The sequence below is a fragment of the Phasianus colchicus genome, chromosome 16 (genome assembly GCF_987193195.1).
Source record: "Phasianus colchicus chromosome 16, bPhaCol1.hap1.1, whole genome shotgun sequence".
NCBI classification, from domain to species: domain Eukaryota; kingdom Metazoa; phylum Chordata; class Aves; order Galliformes; family Phasianidae; genus Phasianus; species Phasianus colchicus.
In genome coordinates, this window is record NC_143451.1 from 6,217,716 (window position 1) to 6,244,480 (window position 26,765).

The 26,765-nt window shown below is 42.2% G+C and overlaps 1 long non-coding RNA gene across 3 annotated transcripts in view; it reads left to right on the plus strand.

The window, feature by feature from the left end:
• The window catches only part of LOC149915740 (uncharacterized), a 367,280-nt gene that overhangs the window by 229,381 nt on the left and 111,134 nt on the right, over positions 1-26,765 (plus strand). The window contains exons 2-3 of one of the 3 annotated variants that reach the window (XR_016471715.1): positions 22,689-22,880; positions 24,423-24,964. The exons of 1 other annotated variant lie outside the window; for it this stretch is intronic. This is a non-coding gene — a long non-coding RNA (uncharacterized LOC149915740). Of the gene's footprint in view, positions 1-22,688; positions 22,881-24,422; positions 24,965-26,765 lie in introns of those variants that run through there. One more of the 3 variants, XR_016471713.1, reaches the window with a different exon arrangement.

A 26,765-nucleotide genomic window follows, 5' to 3' on the forward strand; every position in this document is an offset into this window, starting at 1 on the left:
ACGAATCAGGGACTGGTCCTGTGTGTCTGGTGTGGGGCTTGACTGCTGCAACTGTTTGATCTTCCTTGATGTATTTCATTTTCCTGTAACCTTATTATAAGCGCTGTTTCCTGCAGAGTAGGTCTGGGGGAAGAAGGACTGGGGTATGATTCATGCGCCTGAAGTGAGGAGGAAGACTTCCTCCCTTCCAGAATGAATTCCTGATGTGGTTTTTAAATGCAAATATCTGTAAAAACACCAATACTGCCATGAATGAAATAGGAAAAAGTGCTGAAGGAAACCTGGTATGCTGATGGATATAAATCACATGAGTTTTATAATGCTGAAACCCCAGTAAGCAAAAAGCAGCACCTTCGTATGGTTGGCAGAGTCCCATTATGTTGTCTTCACTGGAGGACCCTGAGATGTGGGATGACTTGAGGCAAAGCAAAGGCATATCCAAAGGTCCCACTCCTTAGGATGGGTGCTCAGCACTTCCCAAAGCAATATGATTACTGTGTTTTGTCTCAAACTGGTCACCTGCAGCTACTAATTGCATTTAGGAATCATGGCATTCCAGGTGCCATTGAGTAGTGACTGTTGACAAATTATCTCTCTCTTAAAAGTGATCACAGTTATTGTACTTTCTCAGTGAGTAACTGTGCTTTTAATCTTCCATCTATGTTATGGATGGCCAGAACATGATTCGCACATTTATCTCTCCTGTGTCATCGCTTTACGTGACAGTGCTCCCTTGCTCTGCCTACCTGTGGCTGAGATCACTTCAGGTCCAATGGCACTGAAGGGATATTGCTCTCACTTCTACATTTCATCGATCATTTGTATTTTGGTGCTAGTAAGTATCTACCTAGATCTGCTTATAAGTTAGATTCCAGCGATATCTGCAGTCTTTCAATGATAGTAAATATATTCCTTGAAAGGCACCTAGTATTTAGGGAAACAGGCAGTGCACTGAAAGCCTAGTTGTATGCTTTCTATCCTAAGCCTAATTCTTTTACCTGTGCCCACCCCTGCTGGCTGGGAAGATTAGGCTGTTTATGGTATGCCTCTGCTTACTACCTTGGTCAATCTCTTGTCCTTTCCTGATATTCTTTAGGCATTCATGCAGATGCTCTCAGCACACTTAAGTGTCAGGATGGTCTGTTTAGACAGAAGGTTACCTAACAAAGAAGGTCTCATGTTCTTCCTTGTCAACATAGACACTGAAGTAGAGATTATTTACAAATTTGTATTGCTCAATTATGATATATGCAACTTGTGATGGATTTGCCAGTCAGAGTAGAGCACTGTGTCCTTGAGACTCAGCCATCTCCTTGGCTTGCTAATCATTTTGACTGCTTGCCTCTAAGCTGAGCTGATTCAGAGTCAGGTATTTTTTTTGAACTAGACAGCTAAATCCCCAGAAACATTGGAAAACATAAAACTCTTTCTTATAGTCCTCTAACATCAAAATGATCCAGTATCTGTACTTCTAAATTTTGTTGGAAGTGTATGTCCCATGGTTAAACTGCACACCAGCTCTTCTCTTTAGGCAATCTCTCAATCCTTCGTTTTCTCCCCTTGCACTGAATGTCTCGTGCTTTCAGCAGGAATTATGATTTCTGAGAGTCCCGCTTGCTACCTACACTATTTATAATGCTCTTACTTTGCCTGTAGCAGACATCACTTTGCGTTGCTATGCCACAACGTGTGGCTGTGTAAGTAAGCTGTATGCCACTCTACGTTCCTGGAGCAACATACATGGGCATGGTACGCATTTTCAGTTGTGCCTTGCGTAGCTATGGGAGGCACGTGGTGGCTCTCTGTCAGGGAACTGCACTTCTGCAAGGCTTGAGGAATTGCACAGTCCTGTAGAAACCGATGCATTTCTCTTGACACCAGCAGAAAGCAGATGTTATCCTGATCAATTATCAGTGAGGCAGAAGGACAATATGCAAATTGTAATAGACTACAAACAGCATTTTGTATGCAGTGAAAAGTAGAAAAGGAGAGGAAGGTTTGGTATGTGAAATAAATAAAAGTTTACATGCATATGAAGCTCTCTGTATTTCAGGATACAGCTCTGCAAAACAGCAAATGAGCCTCGATTTACTATTAAATCTAAAATGCATTTCACTGGTTTTATTCAGCCCACTAATTGCCCATGAAAATTCAGGTCTTGTATTTGACACATTAATTACTCAAAAAAACATTTACACTAGGATTTGCAGAAAGGAACAAAGGAAAAATGTAAGTGAGAGAATAAAGGGCTGGAGAGTGAGGGATGGAGAATTTAAGACAAGTCTTCTGATGCACTAATCATACGGTATTCTCTGGGACCAAACACTGACCTCTGTACCACATTGTGGAAGTGAACAAATGTCTGTTTATTAGACTAAAATGACAAGGGATGGCAGCTGACCTGCTGACTAGGTCACCATTATGCCCACTTGTGCCACGTGTAGTCAAGTTCTGCTGATGTACAGGGGTAGAAGTGTCTGCAGAGAAGTCGTGTGGGAAGTCTTCACTCAGCAGCACATTCCGCTGCCCCCAGCTCTGCAAGATTGTTTCTTGCTCCTGGTTTCTCTGCGGAGGTTAGGAGAACTGGTGATCACTGACATCAGCACAAGGCATCGCATTCTAACTCTACTGAGGTCGTGGCCACCAGTGGAGAAATGGGATGGTAAATCTAAGCAAGAGAAAGAGGTCGTGGACTGTGTGATGGTGATTACACCTCACGGAATCACCTCATTACAGAGCCAATGCCATTTACATAGGAGTAAATAACAGCTCTGTGAAAATTTGGTCTTTGTGAAGCTTCTGAGGAATAAAAATGAAAATGTATTTTTTTTTCCTCACGATAACATTAACTGTGATGTAAAGAGTATATTGCGTACCACAGAGGAGCAAGAGAGTCTGTTTGCTGTGAGGAGAATTAAGGCATGAGTTACTATTGAAATTAGTACTCTTTATCGACACAATCCAGTCATCTCCAATCGTTACAGTTCTACTGAAACGTTAAACTACTTTTAAACTTTCATTTCCCCTTTAAAACTAAATTACTTTTGTGTTCTCTCTAGCAGTAGTGCCACCCTAAGGCAAGCAAGTTACAGTAGAGCAAACATATAAAAAACAATCAAGGCATAATTACTAAATGGGAATAACACTTTCTAATGCTGCTTCTCCCAACCCGGCTCTGCGTGTACTGTAATGGAAATTCTCTTCTGCTATTTGCAGCCGAGTTCTTCAAGCAGATGTCAGATATGCTTGAGCAGTTTGGGATTGTCTGGTTCACTGATTATGCAGTTCAATCCAAAGCTCTTTTATTCTTTCTCTTAAATTAGGAAAAATCCTTTTTAGGGATAGATAGGAAATGTTGAAAAAATCAAAGATTCTTCCAGTTGTCTGTGGCTTTTACTGAAAAACTTATTTTAGATTCCAAGTTTCACTTCCCTCGTTTTCCTACTGTTACCTAATGTTTCTGTCTCAGTCGTGAACATTAATTTAAATTACGACATGCTTCCTATGGAATGACACAACCAGATTCATTTTGGATAAGAAAGACTGCTATGGTCCCCCAAATTCCTCTTGATGAAATATGAATTTTGCTTCAGTTTCAGATAGCTTTTCAAACTCTGTGGTGCATATCCCATTAGAGTGTAGGTTCTGAACCTTTTGAGATTTATTCATCATAAATCACCTTCTTCCCGTTCATCTTTTGATATTTGTCCTTAGAAAGAATTCATTCTGCAAAACTTTGAAAAACTCAAAGCTGCAGCAAAGTATTGTAAATCACATGAGCTTTCAGATATCTCTGGATATCACAGGCTCACAGAGATTCTATCTAAACATACATTGGGTTAATCTTTTATTGCAGAATTCAAAACCTATCAATGCTGCAAGATATTGGACTGCGTACTTTTAATTCCATTTATTTCTATTATTATAGTAACGTAAAGCCCTAATCAAGCACTGGCATCCCATTTGGCAAGACATTGTACAATAGCAGGGGAAAAAAAAAACGTTCCTGTTCTCAAAGAAATTGAAATTTGCATTTTAAGGGAGAAATAGAGGAGAACAAGAACAACTCTAAGTAGCAACAAACTTGCAGTGGTATTAGGGAACCATCAGACTGTAGAGGGACTTGTTTTGTCCAAGGGATACATGGAAGTATTTTCAAGAGTTAGCGTAAATGTCTGGAGAGCAACAGAACTGATAACAAATTTTGTTGGTTTGGACATTAGAGACAGCCGGTAGTGTTCCCCATAACACCTCTCTGGGTTTGCTGATAGATGGAATAACGTTAACGTAGAGGTGACATTGTTTGGCCAGATTTCAGTTGCTGAGGATTATGTGCTTCAGTAGAAGTTCAGTGACTGTTTCCTACACCCACCTGGGCGGGCTGCAGGAGTTGCTCTTAGTTCTTCAGGATGCACAGGAACAGAGCAGGAACGGTGCGGGGATGGAGGGCGGGGTTGCTGCTGCTCCTGCTGCTGTAAGGTGAGGATGAGGCAGTGACTCAATTGCCACAAGCACCAAGCTGCCAGCAGGGAACTGCCAGGGTCAGCAGGGCCCTGTTCTGCCGATCTGGCATCCTTCATGCACATGGGGTGAGCTCGGGGGGCTGGAGGAAAGCTTTCAGCACCCTGGGAAACCACTACTGCAGTAACTGCCTTTCCAGGTGGATCAGGAGCTTTTCTTTCTACTGTTGTGCGTGGAGCTGTGATGGAGATAAGAACTGGGGAAGGAGCTGTTTCTATCCTGACCAATCTTCTAAAGGGGATAAAATAGTAAAATAGTAACTTCAGTTTCACAGGCTCCCTATCATGGACCAACAATTTGCTTAAAAAAATCACTTAAACATTGTGATCAGCTAAACCCGGTGTTTTTAAATGATGTGTTTCACCCCATAAAGCTGGTTGAGAGGAGCTGGGTAGCCTCCTTCTTTGGACCGTTCTTAAGTTTCCATCCCAAGTGCAGTCACACAATCACAGTGCCAATAATGGTAATCATTGAAGTCACAAACATTCATTTGACATTGATAGAGGGAAGGAATGTCAGAGCCCCTCAGTGAGCCGCACAAGAGCCACTAGAGGCGATGCCACCTGAGTCACAGCAGTGCAGGGGTGACCTCGGCCAGCTTGTGCTTTGGGTCCCAAGCATGTCCTGTGAGCAGGGGGAAGAAGTGGCAGTTCATGGGCTGTGGCAGTGACAGGAATGCTTCAAGCTGCCGTAACATGGAAAAAATTGAGGTAAATTAACATTCATAGAAATCAAGATCTGCAGCAAGGCATCAAATCTGTCCAGGACTGTGAAGGTACGCACTGCTCGCGGACCATCCCCAACCACTGTTAGTTCTCTCTGAAAAGTTACTTTAAAGCCCTAATAATATCTTTGGGAACTTTTCAGCATAACCCATGACAAATTTTTGCTTGGTTAGTTTTCTTTGCGGTTGTTTGTTCATTTTTCAACTCCCAGAATTTTTTTCTCATTAAAAGCAAGCACTGCTGAGAGTGAAGTGGTAGTTTCATAAGCCCTCATCTAAGAGTATTTTATTCAACGAATGAAACCAAGGCATGTTCAAGGGCAATAGAGGAACCCAAGCACATGTACAGCTGGACAGAGAGTGACACAGAGAGACTGCCTATAATTTATTTTGCAGCGTAATTGCTGTCTGATAGTCTCTAAGGATCTATGTGTACTTTGATCTCTGTAGTTACTTGAGAGCCCAACCTAATGCTGCACATATATATATGCAAATAGATCTAAAGTTTAACGTTCAGGGGCATTGTGTCATTCACAAAATATAATGAGCCAAATTATCCTTTTCTTACAGTGTGAGGCCAAAATTCAGCAAAGCACAGCAGCACTCACTTAGCGTTCTTTCTGAAGGCAGTGACACTTGGATGGTTAAAAGCTTTGCTGAATCAGATGGGACTTAAGCATTTGCTTACCCTGAAATGTGTACTGAGAAGAGCTGTTTATTTGGAACTTCAAATAATGTTCTATTCAGACTAGGGGAAAATGCAGTATTTCTTTTCTTTCTGTCAGAGAAAAAGAAGTGTTTGTGTGGTCGGAATGTCGTTTATTCCTCTTACTTTACAAAACATCAAAATGGATCTTGCAGTGTTACAAAGCAAGTTGCTGCTCCTCTGGCCCCGGGGTCGGGGAGCAGTGAGCCAGGCAGCAGGACCAGGTCAGCCTGGAATGACTGAACTTGCTTTCTTCTTTGACGAAGATGGTTCTTTTTAATTAAGTCACCATATTGTCAGAGGGCCTGAGGACATGCAGGACACATGGCAGTGATGTGCTCCTGCAGCAGGGAGGGCCAAGAGCACCCTGGGCCAGTTAGCAGGAGCACAGCCAGCAAGGCGAGAGAAGCAATCCTTCCTGCCATTGGCACTGCTGAGGTACAGCTGCAGCACTGTGTGCTCTTTTGGGTATAGAAAAGGTGCTGGCAGATGGGAACAAGTTCCGAGCTGGGCTGCTGAGGCCTGCAGCACACACAGGGTGGCTGAGAGAACAGCAGGCGAGAGGACCCTGCTGCTGCACGCTACTGCCTGAGGAGAGCGTGCAGAAAGGAGGCAGCAGGCTGCCCTCCGGTCCGTGGTGGGAGACCGAGAGGCACAAGCTGGGCATGGGACGAGCCATCCTGATGTACTGTAGGGCTTCTTCCCTGTGAGAGTGAACAGAGCGGTGGCCAGAGTAGCCCGTGGTCTTTCCAGCCTCAGAGGCAGCCCGAAGTGGCCTGCACACAGCCCTGAGCAACCTGCTTTACCCACGCACGGGGTCGAGCTTGAGGCCTCCAGCAGCCCCATCTGAGATGTCTCTGTCAGACTGCAGAGAAACAGTTGTTTGTCTGAGAAGCCCCTGCAGCCTTGCATTGCTTTTGTCTTACAGTGTTAAATCTGCTTGGGTTGCACACGCTCAGCTCAAGTCAGCATTTTCATCACTGTCTTTCTGTTTAAATGAAGCCTTTCAAACTGGAGCCATTTGGTGAGAGAGGAAAAGTAATTACGCTCCGACCTCTTGTCAGCTGCGGATTTCCCGCTCATTTTTATGTACCTAGTCATAATCTTAGTCCCATAAAATTTAAGTACTGCTACATTGCTAGCATTTCCATTTTGCTTGGTTTCTTTTTTGTTAGTACTGTGCTACCAGTTTACGTAAAAGAGAAGCAAGAGTCTCTTTTTATGGATAACATGTCTAACTTTTTTTTATGATAACGTGTCTAAATATTGTTTTGATATTCCCAGCAAAAGTAAATTGGGTGAAAAAGTCACTGAATATTGTATTCCTCCCAAAGCAGTCACTTGGATTATTATTCATCTGCTGACTTAAAAAATAATGTCATCTCCTGAAACTCCTTGTTCAGACAAAGTGAATTATTTCTGACAAGGATTCATCTGTGCTAGTGCTGTGCACTGAGCAGTCATTGAAAGAATATGTAGAATTAGCTGCTGCTTTTAATGTAGGTGGGGGCAATGAAAGCCCATCTCACCTGTGCACCTCAGAAATCCACGAGTAATTAAGGTAACCAGCCTTGATTCGTATTTGGAAAGCGGAGCACTTGTATGTGGTACTTAGAGAAATGATCTGTAAATGAGTGAGTACAGCTGCCTCGGTATTCAGCATTATTTGCTGCCGTGGAGTGAAGCAAAGGAGAAAACAAAAATATGAAAATGAGAAGGTAATGTGAAAGACGTGAGAAGGACAAAATCCTTCTGAGCGGCGTATGAGCAAGGACGTCTTCTATCGTATTTTTTCTTTTGCAATAGAACAGTCACTATTCCTTGTTGGGCTGCACTCATTAAAATAACCTCACTGAAGAGCGTTTCATTTTTAATTAAACCTCACGTATATCCAAAAAATTGGGAGTATTCTTAAATGCTAACTGCAAAGCTTTCTCACAGGAGATTTCCAAACCAAAACCGTAAGCTGAAGAAGTAGGAGTGATCATTATAAGACTGAGAAAAACTTTTTACCAAGGCCTGGAAGGGGAAGGCCTGAGGGTAGATTTAGATTAGATATAAGGAAGAAATCCTTCACTATGAGGGTGGTGAGGCACTGGCATAGGCTGCTCAGAGCTGTGGGTGCCCCATCCCTGGAAGCATTCAAGGCCTGATTGGATGGGGCCCTGGGCAATTGGATTTGGTGGGTGAGCAATGCAATCTGGTGCCTATGGCAGGGGGTTGGAGCAGATGGTGCATACGGTCCCTTCCATCCAAACCATTCTGATTCTGTGCTTATTTTCCCTGTATATCAGACTGCCACTGTATTCTGGGTTAGAACTGAACCTTTTTTTTTTTTTGTATATTTGTACAGTGGTTATCACCGTAAGCATTATTAAAAATCTGTAGTTCTGTTGCAAGTAATTTCTTTAGAATGGCCATGATAATAGCCAATTTAGTGCCTTGCGAATGAGGCAGCATTGTTAGTCCTGGTTTGCGACGAGGGGAAGCGCTCAGGGAAATGACCAGGCTGCTCACCAGATGAGTCAGGAACAAAACCTAAGACTGCATAGAGACAACCAAGGTTTTTCAAGTTCTCTTCTACATTTAACTACATTTGAGTCTGTACTTTGCAGCAGATTGAGCAGTGTGTCTGTCTCATTGCAGCTGATTTCTTACTGCTGTCAGCTCTGCTGATACACCCGCTGCTAAGCTCGGTCTGACTGATGACCAAAGGGGTAGTAAAGAAGCCTGCACAACTGTTGTACTTTGCATTCCTAGGCAACTAAAACAAGTTGTCTAGAGGACTTCATAACTAAATTTATAACACCTACTTTCTTCCTATATTGCAACATATATACGTTGAATTATTTTTTATATTGTACCTTCCTAAACTGTTGGTGCTCATCAGTACTCCCATGCTTCTGTGAGCAACAGAGCTCTTCCCGGCTGTCACCAAGCCCCTGTTTTTGCATACTCAATCGTTTTTACAGTTTGATTAGATAGATGACAAAAGATGGTATTTATAAAGATTGAGACAGAAGCAGCAGAAAGAGTCTGAAGAGTTCAGGAAAATCTTTATAAGTCGAGAGAGAATTAAATTAATTGTAGGGTTGGATGGAGTGTGGGCGTGGGGGGGATCAGTGGAAGACTGTTTTACTTCAGTTTTGACACCGTCGGTACGTGCCATGTGAGGAAGAGAGCCTGTACTTGAGTGAGCTGCTGAGGCTGTATTCGCTTAATGGGAAGTGCCACGATCTGGTCTCCATTGGCAGTGTCCTGTTTTGAGGTTTTTTTAAAACTGTTTGCACCAACATGTAGTTGATGGGTATGGTGGGAAGCTTCTGTGTGCTCTGCAGGCGCTCATTGCGCCTTGTTTGGTCTTGAGCTCTGTTCATGATGAATTTAATTTGGAAATTTTCTGTCAAAGCTATTTGCTTCAAAACCAGTATTGTTATCCAAACAGCTTGGGACACTTAAATGCCATTTCCTTAAAAGTAAGAAAATTTCTCAGTGAGGGCATAGAAAACAGATGTGTTTGACTTTGCTTTACTCCTTCTGAGACAGTTTCAAATTGTCCGTCTAGGACACAGGATCAGGATCATGGGGTGATGCGATCTGACAATTTAATGGTCTAAAAATCTGTGTAAAAACATGCACCTGTTTCTCCAGGGAGGCTTTAATTTTGCTGTTCTTTTTATTGCTCTGCTCAGGTGTTCGATGCATGAACATTTTACAGACCATCTATGCATTTATAAGGGCTGCTCCAAAAGTGATACCTACTGTTTTATTGTCTTGGTTCACGACATCAAAGGCAAATGTTGATGATGTGACAGTAGATGTTGAACCTTTTCACCAGTGCTCCATTATATTTTGTTGCCAGGCCGCATGTTGGTTTGAAGACTGTGGAGCCATCGCCAATCTTGACTGCACTGTCCTACCACACCCACTGTGTATTCTGGATTTAGCAGTTTTTGACTTCCATCCATTTGGATTAATGAACAACAAACTGCATGGGCAACACTTGCTTAGCAACAACACCATCATAGCAGGTGTGGAACAGTGGGTCAACTCTGCTTGTGCAGATTTTTGTGAGAACAACATGCATGCTCTTGTTCATTGCTGACAAAAATGCATAGCTAACAATGGTGACTGTGTTGGAAAAAAAAAAAAAAAGTATTTTGTAGTTGAGAATTTCTTCTATCAAGTAGTGTTATTGTGCTCTTTGAATCTGTTGTAGCTCCCCTGGAAACAAAAAGGAGACATTAATTTCAGAGTTGCCTTTGCACAATGGTCAGGTGGTATTCAGGCATGAAAAAATCCCTCTGCCTTCCCTTTGCAGAGATGGAGCTGCGGCTTCCTCCACAGAAGTAAGCTGCTGTGGTAGGAAAGAGGGATGTGCGGATGAAAAGGTCCACCTTTAGACAGGCTGTGCCAGAGCATTTCTAAACAGCACCACACATACAGTGATAAACTCTTTCCTTCATTCAAAACAAACTGGCTGCCGTTTGGCGGTTTCAAGCAATGTGACCCCCTACCGTACTTATCTTAGCTTGTTCTTCTCAGTTTTTAGTTATTAATACAGACACTTTAGTTATCAAAGGATTGACAGGAATGAAGGATTGACCTCCCATGACTGAAGATGCAGACAATCTCAGCTTGTTAAAATAATAAATGGGCACCTGTCAAAGCGACACTCAGAGCAAATGTGGCCCCTGTAGATATCTCTATTGTAGATTTTTTAAAACTCTTCTTGCTTCCTTGTATGGATATTAATTAATAATAATATTTTCTTTCATTTAGATAGATGGAACCACTAATTACTCTTTCCCCATGTATCCCTCACTAGTACCATTTATCCTGTAATAATTAAACATCTCAAGGCAAAGAAAAAAAGGTTGGTTAGAAGTAGTTAATAGTGATTTAAATGCTGGTGAAGAATTGGCACATAAATTACTACTCAGAAGGAGGTGGCTGTTTGTGAGACCTGTCTCTAAACCAGTTGCAAATAACAATGCAGAGCCAGGAATTTGGTTGGGTTCCTCTCTTTAATTTCCTTGCTTTGAACGTAGCAAAAGAGCAACCTGATACTGGCGATGCAGCACAGTACTAAAACCCCAGAGCTGCGTAAGCTTGTGCAAAGCCTGCCTGCAGGTTCAGAAGGGAAGAGCGGAGCAATGGCTGTGACCTGCAGGTGCCACTGGGCTCCCAGGTGGGACTGTCCCTGCAGCTCTGCACTGTACTCTGTGGTCCTGGGCTTGGAAAACGCAGTGTGTCCTAAGCTGCACGGAGATGCAGAAGGCTCCACTTAGGGTTCTTGTGATGATGTACAATGCTTTAGCCACACAGATTCCCAGAGAACAATAACAAAAGCATTTGGCATATATACATTTTTTTCTAGACCAGTTTTCTTTAAATGTCATCATCCTGAAATGTCTGCTGCTATCCACTGTGTCTGCTTCAAGATCAAGTGCTGATGTCAGTGACAGCACTAAACCAGGGCAGCTTTCAGGACAGATCTCTGTACTCATCTGTGAAGGTATTGCATGCACGCAGTTACTCACCCCTCCGGTTATTGTTGCTGTTGGTGCCCAGGTTGCTTAGCCAAGTTACTCTAGTTTTATTGTGGTGCAAATGGGTAACAGAAGACCTGTATACCTCTAAACTGAGGCCGATCTCTGTCCCTGAAGTGTTCAGAAACAATGCTATTATTGGAATGTAACATTGATTAAAAAGGGAAGAATAAACCTGTGTTTCCTTAGCCTGTGAGCAAGCAAAGCTACTTGTACTGAAAAGCATTTCTGGTGACTTCTGGCTCTCTCATATAGTTTCTAGTGCTCTATGGAGAAGCAGTATGTTGTTTTGTGAGGAAACAAAGCAGTACCCTAAGGAAACCTGCACTTCTCCACTGAGAGTAATTGAATATATGCATACGTTCCTCCATAATAAATTGTTAAAGAACATTAGTTTTGGACACTCAAGGCATGCTGAGTTGGTGTGGCAAGAGATAATGAAATGAGCAGGTATTAAGAAATGGCCATCAGAATCTCCACTGGAAGCAAATCTTAACACTTCCAGGTATTTTTAGGGCAATTATTTTAAGCCATGGATAAAAGCTGTATTTGTTATACTGGGTCTGTGTGGCGAGAAGAATATTTTCATTCATTTAATTATTTTTAAAAGGCTAATGGATAGACAGGGTAATGCTTTGAATTTTCTTCATGCTTCACTTTCTCCATGCAAGAAACTGAGCATTAAATGTCATCTTCTAAAAGCAGGGAATTAAAAATGAGGGTTTCTTAGATTGTGGGGTGTATTTTTTGGTTGCTTTTTTTTTAATATATTTAGGCTTTTATTAATATAAAACTCCTGTGTTTGGATAGCATCTCACAAGCATTATTAATTCTCGCCCTGACCCTTATGTGTGGATTGCATCCTGTAGGCATTGCGCAATGCTCCATACATTGGCCTTGTCCAACAGTCTTTAGAGAGCACATGAGCTTTGTAAAACTTCATAGACCAGATTTAGACATCCAAAACTATTTCTTCCCACACTGTAATGCTTTTGCAAAGCAAAACTTTTCCTCAGATGTTTACTTTAAATGTCAACAAATACAAAAACGAGCTTGAGGAACTTGTGATCTGATAGTAAACTAACAGTCACATAATATACATAACTGGAGGAGATAGTGAGTGTATTTCTTCATCGTTTTTTAGCTCTACGTTACATTCTAAGATGTTATTTCAGGTGTTTTGGGAAGCAGTATTTTTGGTTGGAAGCCCTAAGGGAGGATGAACACATCATCAGTTATGTTTGATTCCTAAATAGCCTGCAAAGAGGAGACGTCCTGTCTGAAGTATGTGAAAATGAACAGAGCCTTCTCATTTTGTAAATAACAAATGACCTTCAAGTAAAGGGCAATTAAGAAGTTACTATCTCCTTTGCTTTAAGCTGCTGTTCTCCCAATGAATTCCAGTGCCTAATGATGAACCAACACCTGCTCCTTAAATATGAAGTAAAATAGGTTCACATAGGTTGCCTTCAATGTCTTACATTCTGTTTGAGTAGGCTGAGGACGGCATTTATCTCTCTTCAGCGTTATCATTCCTCACAAGTCCCTGTCTCCTCGATCACAAGACAGGAAAACTATGCATACTCAGCTTCAGCAAAAAAAGGCCGAACAATGCTATGATAGTGAAATTTCAGGATACTTACCCTTTGTGTTCTATGTGTGATAATATCTGTTAAGAAAGGATAAGAAAGGAAATGTTCATGTAATTCTCTCAGGATTCAATCTGGTGGCAGAAATCAGACCATTAGCTTTGGAAATACTGAGAGCAGGACATGAATAACTTTTTTAACCAGCTGAAGACAAAGGAACTGACTCCAGTGTTCATTAGTCTAGCCAATAAAAGAGCATCACTGTATCAGAGTCTTACTAAGATTGATGGAGATTGAGGCACAAATTTGATTTTTGTCTGTGGCTAATAAAAAATCATTTACCGCTTTCCAAGCACTGCAATATCTTAGGAACTAAAACTAGACTTGGAAGTCACTTAGTAAGTATATCATGATGTTCAAGAAATACCTTAAATTCTTCATTTATCAAAGCATTTCTAATAGATTTTGAGGTAGAGAGGTTTAAAACAGGCTTGTGAGACACACCTTTGTCTTGGAGAAGGATGGAGGAGAACCTCTCGTATACTCAGTTTGTATTTTAGTCTCAGATTCTGTACTGAGATCCAGATTTTGCACTGATGCAGTTGCTTATGGCAGTCATAAAAAGAATGAGTGATTTACTCTGGTTTCAAAGCAAGCTTGTAAAAGCCCTGACACTTCTGCTTGGGGACATGGACCTGCAGGATGCTCCGGGGGGGCTGTTTTACCAGCAGCACCACTAGACCTTTCTGGAGCGTGTCCTCTGTGAGGTATTTTCATTAGACTGGTGTTGGTGATGATCAATTAATCTGATTTCTGTATCCAGTCCTCCTCTACTCTGCCCTCGTGAGGCTCCACCTGCGGCACTGCATTCAGGGCTGGGGCCTCCAGAATGAGAAAGGCATGGAGTTGTTGGAGAGGATCCAGGGGAGACCACGAGGATCGAGGATGCTCAGAGGGCTGGAGCACCTCTTCTATGGAGACAGGCTGAGGAGCTGGGTTTGTTCAGCTTGGAGAAGAGAGACCTCGTTGCAGTCTTTCAGTATTTGAAGGAAGCTTATAAATGGAAGAGTGACTTGTTAAATGGTCTGATAGTGATAGGAGAAGAAGCATGCTTTTAAAGAGAAGTTTAGATTCGATGTGAAGCAGAAATTCTTTACTCAGAGGGTGATGAGGCCCTGGCAAAGGATGCCCAGAGAAGCTGTAGATGTCCTGCCTCTGGAGGTGTTTGAGGGCTTTTGTAAGATATACTGCATTGTTTTATGCTCCTTTTGACCAAGACTTCAGGTAGGCAATTTCGGTTTTTCAGGACCTTTTCCTAGCTTGTTTATGTAAAATGTAAAGATGCATCTCATATCAAGAAGGTCAAACAAAAAATAATAAATGAATGACGCACTGTAGTCCAGAAGTGCAGTGAGGAACGTGTATGTTTGCTGGAGACATGCCATTAGCTGGTAGCAACAGGGTGCTTATGCTCTGCAAAAGGTTTCTGTTTTCTTTCTGACAGAGCTACAAGGAGAGCACCTTGTAAGTTGAGTGCATCTGCATCTTTTTCTTCTTCCTTAGTTATTATTTTCATGGACCTTGACACTGTTCTGATAGCTAGAACACAATGAAAATAAATATATATGCAGCAGCTGTATGTTTCCTGTTTCATCTTCAGAGAATGGATATTGTCACAGATAAGGAGGAGAATATAAATCATAAAACCATTCAAGTGTGTTGTCTTTCCAGTACCATTTCTTTGCTACTAGTGTCTTCCATGACACTGATTCTCCTAGTCTGGCTGAAAGTAGCAATCTCTCCTTCATGCTTCATCAGCTGACTAACCAGGCAAGCTCTTTTAAACCCCAAAATACTGTATGTGAAATTCTAGATCTGAGCACAGTTCAGAACTCCAACAGCCTTCCCTGGGCTCAAAATGCTATATTTTGAAATACAAATTCAGCGCTTCTGAGTTGTTTTTTTTCTTGTAGCTTTCTTGTAGCATTCATTTTTAATGTGATAGCTCTTTTTAAAAAGCCTTTACTGGGCTTCTGCCACATTCTACCGTGGCAAAAGCACCATCTCTTAATATTAAAAGGAGCTATCAAGACAGACCAACAAGGATCATTGGAAGAGGACTCCTTTTATTCCCTTCAAATTCCTGCTACTTGGTATCTTCTCAGTGGCATGGAGCTCTCAAATGGCATAATCTTTAAGCCAAAACTGTCTTAAGTATGCATGGAAAAGGTTTCATCTAAAATTACAAGTCAAATTCTCTGCATATACTTCCTTTGATTTCAGTGGTGTAACAGCAAATCACCGTAGCTGAACATACAGGACCTATAAATCTTTTCATCTTCCTATAAACAGATTTCCCTTTTTTAGCATATTTGAGCATTGCAGGGGAATGCTGTCTCATGGGTTTGGAGCAGAGGGTGCACATACACGTTTGCAGTGATTTGCTAATTGTCTTTTCTGTAGCTCAGACAAAAATCCCTCCGAGATGGTTCCTAAATTAGGGCTCAGCAACCAGGAAGTTCCCACACGTAGCCAAACAGCCATTCAGAGTCTCACACCGCAGCATTATGATGGCTGAATATCCCTTTCTTTCCTTGCTTCTATCTTATAGCAAATGCCAATGACCCAAGTCCTTCCTCTGTCACTAAGACAAGAGGAAGTTCCACTGTTCCTGTTGTTCTGCTGTGCCTGGATGGCAGGGCTCCTCTGCAGTGCTGAGCACAATCAGAGCCTCCCAGGTGTGCTCAGCACTTGGTTCTGCCTGCAGACAGGAGCTGCAGGTGTCTTCATTCTGAGGCCAGAACCCCGAGAAGCTGAAACTTTGGTCACTAAACCTTTTCAAAAAATGTCACCAAAGACACTTAAATATGCAATGAACTTGGAGCTGTTTCTTATTTTCTGAGGGAAGAGCAGCAGGGCTGCTGTTTCATTATAGTTAAATCTGGCTAGTGAACAGTTAATGAAAGGCAGGCTGCATACCTATTCATCTTGTTTTATGGGCAAAAATTGTGCATTGAGCTATGGAGGGTTCTGATTGCTTTCATCTTTATGTGGGTTGTTAATCCAAGGGCAGAGGTTGCATATCCTTACTTTTAGCATTGGTGAAAGTAATTGACTAAAAACCTGTTGTTCTGAACTGTTTTTAAGCATTACCCATTTTTCACTCCACCTCTTTTTGCCGTAGGAATTCTGAAATCTATTCAGACCACATAAAGAACAAAGAGAAGCAAAGTGTTTTAGTGCAGTGACCAGCATGCCTTGCAGATGGGTTATAATAAGACGAGAGCTGTCTTTGTGAGAACTGAATCCATACTTTTCATGTACAACCTTTACAAATTGTGCCCATGTGGCAGAGTTTGAATTACTTTTTTTACAGCTTTAGAAAACAAATGCAAAAATCTTTCAAGTGCATTCAAAGTCATTACGGTACTTTGCTGAACTGAATCAATTGTCGTAACCTCTGTGGGTGTGTAAAATATGAAATTACTATCACTCTTGTGGTCTTTCTGAGTTTGTAAATTAGAAGGAATTGATTATAGGTGCTTTTGGAAAGGACTCTGGTGTATTAAAAATGTCTTGATGACAAACAACAATATATTATTTGTAAGGTCTTGCTTGATGAAACTGTCTTGTCCACTAATGGCTGTTTGTCTTTGTTATTGTTCTGACTTGCCTTCTAACAAATTGATGTGTGGGATGAGATTTATCATATCAAGTCTGCAGGAAACAAGAGACTTTGCTTATTAAAGTGGTTGTAATACTTATTTCATTTGGTAACTTAAAATATTTTAGAGTTAGTTAGTGTTAATATTTTCCTACTTAGACAATTTTTAGGAGTAGTTGCTATAAATTTATTTTAGAATGAAGAAAATTACGTTTTTCTGACTAGCTATTTCAATATTCACGTTGAAAGTTCTATAGATGATGATGTAGCATTTTTTCTTTATGTATTAGAATTATTTTACAGCTACCTATTTTCTTATCCCTTTCTTGTACTCATTCTGTGAGCTTCAGTGAAAAGCAATATGTGAACCTCAGAACACTTAGAGCTTCACCTTTAGTCAGATTAGTAACCGAATTCAGCTGAAAGCCTTTGACAGGTTAATCACTACCAAAATAGCTTCTTCCAAATTATTTGTGCCTCTGGTTTTAGAAAGCAGTAGCTGAAAAGAACATAAAAATATGGCAAAGTTAGAAAAACATATGTAAAGAATATATGTATCTTGTTTAAAAAAAAAAATTATTTCTGAGCAGTAAATTTTTCTTTTAGTTGGGATGTTTCATTCTAAATCTTCAGCCTCTCCTTCTAAGCAGAGCCTTTTCTACTCAATTTTATTAGAATGGAATTGGTGCATGCTCATTTGCAGTGCAGAAATGGCAGCTGACATTTTTAGTTAACACATGCAAGAAAAAGAGGAGATAACATGATATAGGAATGATGTATGCTGACTTAATTGATGGATTAGTATATGTTGATTTAAAGATGGCAGTGATCTGAATTTTGAGTGATTGGGTGTTGATAATTCTCCACTGTGGGCAAAAAAAAAAAAAAAAAAGGTATGTTGAGGGGGAAGTTGCTCTATCCTCCCCTGAACAGCATCCCAGGCCACCAGCAGAGAGGCAGTGTCAGCTCTGACAGACTGACACACCATGGCAATTCTTTATGGGCTTTTGTCCCAAGTTATGTGTATAGATGTCCATGTTCTTCCTTGCTGTGCAGTAGGACTGACATGTAGCTTTGGGATTATGATTTATACAAGGCAAAGGGACATTTTAGAAACTTTGGAGCAACATGTTACATTTGTAGTTGTAATGTATCCTGCAAATTAGCACAGCGCAATTTCCAGTACTGTCAACAGGGAAAAGTTAGGTTAGACACCATGGGTTTTCTGGGTCAGAACAAACTTTCGTGTGTCAAATCAATGGGAATTGGCCCATCTGAGAGTTCTGACCGGCTGTGCACTGGGATGTGTGAGGCTGAACAGCAATACATGAGAGGAACAGGGAGATCTGCCCTGGGGCATGTGGGAAGTTTAGGAAGTGCTGGGTTAGATAAATGGGGAACAGAGGAGCATGTATTTCGTGAGGTCAGTTTTCTGTGTCGCACCCATTATGTTTATGTATCACATGGCAGCATGCGTGTTATATGAAAAAGCTGCCGGTTACGCTGCTCCTCCGTACCCATCACATTCATTTTGTCACAGGCTGAATGCTAACAGGCACCAACTGCAGCGAGGGGTTAACCAAGGTGGGAATATCTCAGTCTTAGAAGAGTACAGGGTAGATTTGAATTTGACAGAGAAGGGCTTAAAGACCTTTACAACAGCAACAAAGCAGGAGCTCTTCCGGGACCTGTAACGCTCCCTTAATGTTGTAAGCTGACTAGGCAGTGAAAATGGTGACAGGTGGAGCTTTTACAGCTCCGCCGGTATTCGTGCCAAAATTTGGACAAGCTCTAGTTCAAATGGCAGCTTGCATCCTCAGATGACAAATTATACCTGGTCAGCACAAGCATGGAAAACAAACAAGACAACATTTTTTCTACCTCTAGGTTTCTTATGAAGCTGAAATACTGCTTCCTAGAGCTTGTTTTAAAAAAGAAGCTGCAGCAGTGATAAATGCCCAGGCCAGTCAGTCCAGCTGACCAGTTCAGAGAGGTTATCCAGGTGTTCTTGTCAGGGCACAAATAGATGATGCTCCCTGTGTGATCCGTAGTTACTCCGCACGGTGCCTTGCCGAAACATTGCAGAATGTAATAGCTGTCACTCCTTTCAAAACCGTAAGCCTGTGATGTCTTTATATAGCTTCAGAAGCGTACAACGGTTCTCTATGGCAAGCTTTATGGTTTTGACAATATATGCCTTTGCTCTTCTTTAAAACAAAAAGGGTATTGCTGCAGTCCCTGTGGCTTTATTACATACAAGTGGCAAGCTCTTTACTTTTTCAGTAATCCACATCTGTCAGCCACTGCTTATAAGATAGCCCAGGGGTTATCTGCCCTCTGTTATTGCTTTGATTCCTTTCATTTGTTTGCTTGGTCAATTTAATAACGAGGAGAGATCTGGCTTCTTGATGGTGTTGTTGGCGTGGCACTGAACTCCGAGGCGGTGCTGTGGCTGCAGCTCTGAGCCTTGGAAGCTTCTGCGTCAGGTCAGCAGCTCTGCCAGAGCACCTCACTGTTTGCTTTATCCCCTGCTCTTCCTCTGCTGCTCAGTCGTTGTTGTGTGGCAGCCGTGGGCTTACTTCATCATCTCAGAGAAACGTTCTATAAAGCAACAAAATTTCCTTTGAGTGCAATGAGCCATAATGTTATGTGAATTTGGGGCTGTTGTCTGTCTAAATGTTTTAAATACAAGGGGATAGCACTGCTGTAGTTCCTTGTTGTCTACCAGCATGCAGGAAAGCTGTGAGACATAAATAACAGATGCAGAAGAGAACATACTAGAAAACTGCCAATTAAAGAACATTGTATAGCAACTTCTCCATCTGGGTCACCAGCAGGGTCTGAACCTGGAGCGAGCAGCGCTGCGAGCACCGCGAAGCTGTGAGCCCTTTCTGCAGCAGCCTGGCAGAGACACAATAAAACCAATAAACCCCTTCTCAAGGCAGTGAACCAATAAACCTGCTCTTGCCTGTGCTGCTTCCTGCAGGTGACAGAGAGAGAGGGTCTGTCACCTACCTAGCACCGTGCAATAACAGTTTTGCTGGTTTGTTTTCTAGTGAAGTCAAAGCAAAAGATCTCTCCATACAACCACTTCCTGCAATTTTGCGTGGATTTTTTTCCTCCTACCACAGGTGCAACAATAGTGACTACATCTTGCTTTCAGTTTTGATGTACACTGAGTCGATGATACGTGAATATGCCTCCCACCATCCTCCAGGTGCTGCGGCTCACCTCCCCAAATGTTTTGGGGTGGTTCATATGCGCGTTCTCCCCTCATGCTGAGCTTTCCGGCAGCCACCACTCAGTGCCAAACAGCTGCTTCCCCACGAGGGCAGAGCAGGAAGGGGTGCAGGAAGCAGAGCCCTGCCTGGCCCTGGAGCTTTGTAGGGACTGATGTTGTACGGGGAGCTGTTGGTGCTGGGGAGGGGAACAGTGCCCACACACACCGCTGTTGGGCTGAGCATGGTGATAACGTGGCACCTGTACTCCAGCTGTAGGGTTAGCCTTCATTGTCAGCTTTCAGAGTGATTTACAAAATAATTTTAAAAATTCATGAACCTCCTCCTTTATAAAGCATTCTTGTGAAGCTGAATATTTTATTACACAGGGCAACCATCACTCATTTCCCAGAAAGAGTATGTGACTGCTGTTTTGAAAGGCCAGGATGTTGGGCTCTTTGGTTTTGGAGGAAAGGAGTTCTTGTGCTGTATTTAGTGTCTAACCATTTAAATTACACTGTCAGACATGAGGCTTCCAAAGGTACAGTGTTTGGCCTGTTCGTCTTTCATTTCTACGCAGGCTTTGGCTGTAATCCTTTTTTTTTTCCTAATTATTCCTCTTTTACAACTTCATATTCCCTCTGAAGCTGAAAGCTGATCGGATTGGAAGCAGGAATGTCCTAGGACAGCTTTTGAAACCAGTTTGTTCACAGGACAGCAGCAGGGCTCTTCTGGGCCTGTCCTGCTCCATGCAGCTGCACAGCAGTTCAGGTGTCTGTCCCACTTTGACTAGTGTTCATCCTTGTGATGGACTGCTTCGGTTCTCTATAGGTTACAGCAACAAATGGCTGTCCTGGGCAGAAGGAGGTGATTATGACCCAACTTGCCTGGTATGACTGCCAAGGCACTGAGAGGTACATGGTGTGGCATGGAAGAGGACAGATGTGGGAGGACAGGAGAGTGGGTAAGGGCTTGGTGCTAAGGACACAGTTAAAAAAAAAAAAGGCAAAAAGATAAGGAGAAAGCTCGAATTACACCAAAAAAAAAAAACAAAACAAAAAAAACCCTAAGTCTTTGAATGTAACATATTCTACATTATTCTGTGATATTGTGATAAGAAAGAAAATGCTTGCATGCTACATTATGGGTGTGATGGGGTGTGCTTTGCAAACATGGTCATGAAACTAAAATCCAAAGCGCCAAGGATCATAGAGTCACGAGCAAGCTGAGATTGGAGGCTCCTCAGGGTCCCACTGCCCCAGCAGAGCCTTGCAGAGCAGGGCCCAGCCCCACAGACAGGTGGCTTTGGGAGAGCTCTAAGGAGGAGACCCACAGCCTCTGGGCAGCCTGTGCCAGGGCTCCAGCACAGCACAGCACAGCAGTGCTGCCTGACGGGCAGAGGGAACTGCTGTGCTCCAGGTTGTGCCCACTGCCTCTGCTCCTGGCACTGGGCAGCGCTGCAAGGAGCCTGGCTGTGTCCTCTTTGCACCTCCCTGTGGGTATTTATGGACATGGAAGAGATCTCTCTGAGCCTTCTCCAGGCTGATCAGCCCTGGCTCTGTCTCTCCTTGCAGCCCCCTCAGAACCTTCACAGCCCTATATTTGACTCTCTCCAGTATGTCCATGGCTCTGTTGTACTGAGGGACCCAGCTCTGAATGCAGTTCAGAGCTCACCAGTGCTGAATAGAGGAGATTTGCATACATAATGATAATTATTCACAAAGACTAATAATTAACCACTGACAGTGTATATTGTTAGTGAATGTTAATGTGGTGTTGTTCTGTAATGTGAAACTAGCCTGTTCTATCAGTCTTTCAAATATGCCCATCACACTGATCTCTAATTGCCTGATATGTGCATGTAAATATACAACATGTGTGTGTGTTCAGTTGGAAGAAGGGAGAGAGGAAAAAAAAATCCAGGTTGTGTTGCTCTATCTTAAAAGCCAGGTGAGAGATCTTGAGCTATGGCCCATGGCAAGCTTCATAGCACGGTTAGATAGGCAGGCAGAAGGATGCACTGCCTTAAGTGCTAACCTCAGCCAGCAGCAGGGGCAACCAAAAATCCTTGTAGTTTCTGATTCTGAATCAAAGGTTTCTTTCCATTCCTCTATTTTGCCACCAGCTGGTCAGCCCCTATCCATTTTTGCTACTAGCACTGTGATGAATGCAGCTCTATAGTAAGAAGTTCACATCCCCTACCGAGGTCCATGGAATTGATAGCTTCTGCCTCATTAGAGACCATATCAAAGGTCAAACTCTGTAATGGAATAAGCCTCAGCCTTATGCCACTGATTTGTAAGAGCAGAAAGGGAGGATCGTTGATGCTACAGGCACAAATTAAACAGAGCTGCATTCTCAAATTGGCAGAGCCCTTCCCTTCCTGGAGTTACATATACCACAATACAAAGTATTTTATATATATATATATACACACACACACACTATTTTAAGAATGTGTGTGTTATATCAAAGGCATTTAACATACCTTTTCAACCCATTCCTCTGCTTCCTCTTGTTTCTGATGAATTTTTCAGCACAAATTCTGGAACACTGAGCAAACAGATCTTTTAGATAACAGCAATATTCAACCTGCCATAGAAATTTTATCATATTTAGCATTTTCTGTCCAAAATTGCTCTCATCCTAGGAAAGTATGAATTTTTATATCCATAACAATTGTGCTTTTTTTTTTTTTTTTATCTCTGTATCAGTAGTGCTTTTTTGCTACCTTTTGGAATTACCAGCCTGGGAAAAGAACTGTAATACTGTTTGAATTGGGAATTTCCTGCCTCAGTGGCACCTCTCTCCTTGAAGTTTCAGCACACGTTAATGTTTGCAAGACCTGCAAGGACTTTGGATGACCTTGTGCTGCCTAATCCCGTGCAGGGTAACCTACCTCTCAGGTACGCTTGCTCAGCACAAACACTGTCTAGGAAGAATGAGCTCTCCTTCTTTTTCAATATTTGCAATCAAGATATATGTATTTATTCAAAAAACTACAACATTCATCTCAGTAGGGGTGGATATTACTTTTTTTTTTTCTCCCTCAAGTCTCACAAGACATTTAAACTTGTTTTACTTGTAGCAGGAGGCAGAGCTATTGCTGACAGGTCGGGTAGCAGTGCCTGTGTTCATGCACTCACGCTTGTGAGCTGAAAGTGACTGCAGGGTCTGCGTCTGTTTGATTCACTCAGATACCCTGTGTGTTCCCCTATGACCATGAGTGCACTGGCTACAAAAGGAATGCACTCAGGACCCTCCTGTGATTTAACGGTGTATCTCCAGAGGATCTGAAAGAGTCCCTGGTGTGACATCCTTCCGCATTCGCCTTCAGAAATTCCTGGCAAACTATTTCGCGAGTGTAGAGAGGAATGCTGCTCTTTATTCAGTCACTTATTACATGGGGCTCTGGTACTGTTTGAATCACAAATTGCATGCTAATGGCCTAATTCATAAACCATTGACATTTTTTATGAGTCCTTAACATTCAAAAATGAAGAATTTGTGCTCAAAAAATAATTTGCATTGCAAAATTCAATAATTTAGTTTCTCATATTCATTAATGCCTAAGCCCACACCACATAACTTATCCCACTCTAACTACACTTCCCAGCACACTGATAAAAACAGGATACACAGTAGTTCACATAAAGTGCTTCTATTTGCTGCTAACTCTTTACCTGCACTGATTGATTATATTTGTAGAGAGGAAAAATCCAGCTATGCGGCAAGTGTGATGAATGCAGTAAGCAATGGCTGCTTTGAAGCTGCTTTCTGCTCTAATCATGTTTTCCACCAATGGCGTTAACTACCATAAAATATGAGATCATAAAGGGTAACGATACCAGACAACAAAATCATCCTACAGACTGCTCAGTCCCACCACATTAGGGAAGGATTCATGTTTCATTAATGAAAACTTGCTTTGCTTTTGACCTAATACCACTGGTTGTCAACAACGGGCGAGCAGAGCGATAATAATGGAGAGCTCCTAAATAACCCTTTTCATCCACAAATTTCAAGTGCTGTATATCATCCCCTTTATAGAAAAGGAAACTGAGGCAAAGACAAAGCAAACAGCTCAGTGTCATTGTGGAGTCACCTGGATCTCCCTGACCATGACCAGAGCTCAGCGCAGCTGCTGGACATGCATGCACAGGGTGCTGTAAGGCAGTTGGGTCTGTATGGTTTTATAGGTGAAAGGTGGTTTGTCACTGCCTGTGTGGAGATGGGAGTCTGCTGTCCATCCTTGCAGATTGGGCTTCATCTGCTTTACAGGAGATGCTCCCAAGTACCACGCTGCTCAATTTTTGGTGTATCCTCATTGCAGACAAAACATCTCTTAAATTGTGTAACTATATACAAATGCGTACCAACATGCCAAGTTCTACAGTGACTTTCTACAAACATTTCAGGAATGCACTATTTGTTCCCTTTCGCACCAGGAGCCACCAGGAAAAGTCTGCAGTGGAAGTGTCCAGATTCTTGCCCCAGATGCTGGCCAGTACTGAGGCATTCAGACTTTTAGGCACAGCAGGAGCTGCTGAGAGGAACCCCTGCAACTGTCCAGGATTTCTTCCCGGATTACTCCTCTAGCTGTCACTCTTCCATCTAACAGTGAAGGTTCAGTCACCTCCATTCCAGCTGCTCTGTTGTCTAAAGCCAGTCCTGTGTCTAACCTGGCTGCACCTTCCTGGGTGTCCCAGCAAAGCAGTGGATGAGTACCCTGGGTGTGCACACAGGCACAGCCTTGAAACTGACAACCAGAACTGAAGTTATAGTTAAAAGCGAATTTGCTTTTCATTCTTAGAGCTGACTTATGACTTATGTCTCTAGCTCTTACTGCAGTTCTTTCCTGCGGTTTTATTGAAACTGACTTCAGATGTCCTTGCAGCTCACCTAGTACAAAAGGTATGCATACAGCCACAAACCTCATTTTGCTGGAACAGGGACTGTTTTCCCTTTATAATGACGTTTTAAATAAACTTTGCACGCAACTTGAGGGGTTTTTGGTTACAATTTTGTTAAATCCTAGTGAACATAAAATGTTAATCAACATCATCCATTCCATCCAAGTGTAGGATCTCGTCTCGCTCTCATTTAACACCTTCTTCATGACACAGTGGAGAAAGGAATGCTTATTCTCAATCAGTGAGTGCTTTCCAGTGTCATTAACTTGATGAGAGTGAAATCTGTCAATGCCTGTGTTGGGGTGGCCCTGCAATTCTGCTCACAACGTAGGAAGTGCAGCACCAGGGAGCACAAATGTGTGTCCTTACTGAATGTTTTGCAGGATCCTGGCAAAACTGTGCTGTGTCTTATTTTCAGTCAGTTCTTAATATTTCTTTTGTATTCTGATGGATTTTGAACTGCAGTAGCTGAAGATGCTGACAGTTAATAAAGAAGCAGCTACAATATATTTGCAGAACTTCCTGTCTGAGGTCAGTTGCTAAACAGACCTGAAGCGTAGTTCCATAATAACATGATGCCAAAGGCTTTGGGAGCAGCTGAACCATGGATTCTTCAATTTTAAAGGTCAGATGAAATGCTGATTTAACATAAAACAAATCAATATTTAAAAAAAAAAAAACAACTGAAAAAGTTGAGCTTCTGTATTGCTGGTAGAAAATAGGAGGATTTGAGACATTGAGACTGGCAGATAATGTATGTGTGTTATAAGAGGACATCTTTTTCTTTCTCTACCAAAGCATGAGACCTGCAGGACGCTCCTTCCCACATGGCATTCAGCGTTGGTGAGCTGGTCTGAGCTGTTACCTAGCGGTCAGAGACCAAGGCAAAAGCTCATTTGACAGTTTTCTGTATGAGGCACCTTGCAGCATAGCAGGTTTGGGCTTTCTCGGTTCTCCAGGCAAGCTTTTCTGGTTGTTACTTTTCCACCACGTGAGAAAGATGTTAGTGACATGTGGTTAGGTTTCAGGTTAGGCTTAGGTTTGTTAAGGGAGAAAACCCAGAGCCCCGCTGTGAGTGGGGTTGCAGAGGGGTTCCAAAGAAAAGTGAGGTGTGCCAAACACTTCCAGGCTTGGGCATCTTACTGAGAGGGCAGTGGGGCACTGGTACAGGCTGCCCAGAGGATGGGGCCCATCCCTCAAGGCCAGGCTGGATGGGGGCTTGGGCAACTTGGTCTGGTGGGAAATGTCTTTTCCCATGGCAAGGGTTGGAACCGGGTGACCTTTAAGACCTCTTCCAACTCAGCTTTCTCTAGGATTCTATGGTTTTCTGTCTAGTTCTTTTCTGTCTAGTTCCATCTCTTCAAAAATTCACTGGGAAATGATAACTGATTCCTTAGTGCTCTGATGCACAATTTAAAATAGTTTATTTATTTGAAATTGTAACTATTTTTAAATGAGTTGTTTCAGTTCCAGAAAAATAATCTCTTAAGTAAGTACAATTAGCCAGACTCATTTTGATGTGCTTTCCTCTGAGTTAGAAGCTGTAATAACATGTCTACCATTATAAGACAGACTACATTACCCTTAAAAATGAATTAGCCTTCCTATTATTACTACACAGCAGACAGCATGGCAGAGCCAAGCTTCTTTGTGGATGGTTAAACCACCTTGCTGCTAAGGAGGAAAAAAAACAAAACACTGAAGACAAAAATATGTTATCATTCCAGAAAAACAGGTTTCTGTGCCCTTCCAGTACATATATATGTTGTATTGGAAGCAAAGGCTGATGAACGTATATATCTGTATGAAATGCCAAAGCACCGTGAGCTTAATGTTAAAGCTGCTTCTAAGTGAAGACTGCATTTGTAATTTAAAGTT